The 3,242-nt window shown below is 33.3% G+C and overlaps 1 pseudogene; it reads right to left on the reverse strand.

Moving 5' to 3' along the window:
- Nucleotides 1-416: 416 nt before the first annotated feature.
- On the reverse strand, nt 417-1,224 carry LOC115867045 (large ribosomal subunit protein eL6 pseudogene; annotated as a pseudogene).
- Nucleotides 1,225-3,242: the final 2,018 nt, after the last annotated feature.

The following is a 3,242-nucleotide window of genomic DNA, read 5'->3' on the forward strand; positions in this document are numbered from 1 at the left end:
CAGGTTCATTGAAAACTTCATGTATATCAATAGCATTATGACTTTAATGAGGTAGTATTATATTTTTTAAAAACCTTACTTTTATTTCTGGGGAAAAATAATACTAAGTTATTATTAGTATTGAATAGTTACTTCACTGTTTATTACCTGTTAATTACAATTTGCATATAGAATCAAACTTTTCAATGACAAAAATGTCTAATTTTAAAAGGAAAGATTTTGAAAAATTGGCTATCATAAAAATTTTATTTTTGATCAAATGTATATTTTCTCTATGTACCAATACCTCAAAATATTAATTAATCAATTAATATTAATTAATTGAACTGAAAACATATGCTGGTATGAATGACATTTAAAGCAATACTATATTTTTAATGTTTCAGTTATTTTAATTAGTGTTCTGTGTTAGAAATTTAGGGCACCAATTTGTGAGGATAATCTTCATTTGTAAGAGAGAACACTGAACGCAGATAATCATGGAGCTGGGAACAGCTATGATTGTTGGCATACTTTGAGAGTCCAGAGCTTTCCGATGAATATTGCACTGCTCTGTAACCTGGTAATTTTTTCTCTGTGTCAAGAATCTCATCTTGGTGACTGGGCTTATGTAGCTCCTTCTTGAAGTAGGCATCAATGCAATGTTTGGGTATTTTCATTTCAATTTTGGTGGAGGGGGCCAATGACAAATTTCTTTTGTGTTCAGCATAGAGAAACTAACCAGAGATTCAATTACAAGTAGGAAGCTGCTTCAGGAAAGCCACATTTTTGCTTCTGCGGTGACCAGTAGAGTTGATCTGTAAATGACACTATCTCTAAGTTTTCCCACATGGTAACAAAAGGGCTTTTTTCAGTGGCTCAACAGCTTTTCAGTCACCTCTTCAGTAGGATAATAACTAGATATATTGCCAGGTTTGAACACTTGGGTGCCACCATTCTTCTTACCAGCAACTGGCTTGTGACAGTAGCAAGAACCATCTCCTTTTGCCTCTCAATGTTGGATTTAACTGCCGAACTTTTCCTCTTGCACATGGCTTTCCTTGGATGGGGAATGCCTGCAGATCCCTCTGACTAAGACAGAATTTCAGCTGTAGTGGGTTTCCCTTTCTTGGGCATTTTTGCCCTGTTGTTTTCCTTCTTAACCTTGCCACTGGCATCACCCTTCCTTTGCTTTTTCCTCCTTAATGTCTGGGTTTCCAGCTTTATTTTACCACCATCTTGCATGACAGGAGAGCACAATACAATTTTTAAGAGTCTTTTTCATCTTACAATTCTAAATAATTAGAATTTTAAATAGTAATATCGATACAATGGTTTCCATCTAGTTTTATTTTTCTTAGTAAAAAATAGAAGTTAAAAATATTTCATTTGGTGAAATCTTGACTCTTAGATCCATTCACTTTATATTATGTTACTGCTATGCAGTCAATCTCACATTTCCCCATATGGCTATACCTATACATATGACAAAATCCAATGTAAGGAAAGGAAAGAGTGAAAAAAAAGGGGGGCGGTGGGAGAGTCTAAAAACTAGAACCAGAGATTTTTCATCACCTTTAGTTAATGCTAATGCATTTCTTACAATTCAAATCATTAAAATTCCTAACAGTGTTTTCTGGAACCAACAGTTGTGAGCGTACTGTCAGCACTGCAAGCAAACATTCAATGTGAGTTTCTATTTTAATAGAAATCTTGATATGCTCTGTATCATAAACATGCTACATAAAATAAATGGGATTTTCTAGAGTTCCTTTTTTCTCTCTATAATAAACAGGAGTACCAATGAATGATGGAGTTGAATACCCTGCTATTTATTTCTATGTTGCAGAAAACATAGAAAGGGCATCAAAAATAACTAGTGTTTATAGTACTTGGAAAGTTTGTGATGGAATTACACATTGTAAAATTAGCTAATTGACAAAGTTGTTATAACACTGAGTTTGCATTTTATATTTTTTAAGTACAAACACAAAAATGAAACTACATATATGAGATAGTCATGAGAATGGTATTTATACCTGCTATTTAATATAACTGAATGTCTTTTTTCTCCACATGTGGTATTTTTAATGCTCTTTACTAGTATATATTCATAAGGTTTCAGGTACAGAACTATATAATTAGTATTTTAGCTAACTGAGAAATATTACACAGGTACTTTATTAATCATTTTAAGCAAACCGAGGATAAGACATTTGTCATTCATTGTTGTATTGATATGTATACTAAACCTTCACACACATATGTGAATAAATAACTGCTTTTCAAAGAATTAAAGTAAATATTAAAAAATTCTTAACACCAAAAATATAAAAAATAAAGGTTGGTATTTATCTTATGATTCAGAAGATTCTACTAAATTTCAATTTTAGGCAAATACATGATATCATGGGAAAGGTATTTCAAAAAATTCTTGTTATCAACTCGTTTATATGGTATTTGCTTCTTTCTTGAGACTCTAGGATTCAAAAATTATTCCAGTTTTAATTTAGTTTAAGAGTCATGAGGGAAAGGGTAGTCATTTTTATTTTGGATTCCCAGTTCTGTAAACTTTACCTCTAATGCAATCCAAAAAATCCTCAAAGATGTCATCTGGTTCATTTATTGATAAGGCTTGTAAGGTACAGAGGCCTGTTACCCATAGACCCTGAAGAAAGACAACATGGCACAATGAAAAGAGCTGGGACCTTTAAGCATAGGTGCAAATCTTTGCCCTGACACTTATTAGGCATGTGAATTTGTGCAGGTTAGTCAACCATAAAGGTGCCAAATCAGCCTCATCCCTGACCCATTTTGTTCCGGATGGTTATACAGAATGATAGAATGTGTGCAAACATCTCCACTTAGTGCTAAGCTCATTGTTGTCAAGCCCAAGTCTTATTCATTTTTCCATAAGCCATATTTCTTACTCAAGGGATGTGTGGATATTATAGAAAAGATGAAGTGGAATTCACCAGTTGTAAAAGGAGATCACTGTAGAAAAATGACAATGAAGAAAAGTCAGTAGATAATACTTAGACTACTTCATGAAGAGCAAACAACTCAGAAGTATGGGCTAGTGGTGCTAGCTTTATAGTCTCCCTGGGCCAAATGAATCACACCCTCATGAGATAGATTTCTCCTGGGAAACATTTTTAGTGACACATCATGCTCCACCTTAAATTTATTCTGTTAAAAAAGAAATCTCATATCTAACACATCTAGTTTAAGGTTTGAGCTCTGCAGCATATATTTTAAACAGA

This window comes from Globicephala melas, chromosome 7, assembly GCF_963455315.2.
Source record: "Globicephala melas chromosome 7, mGloMel1.2, whole genome shotgun sequence".
NCBI lineage: Eukaryota > Metazoa > Chordata > Mammalia > Artiodactyla > Delphinidae > Globicephala > Globicephala melas.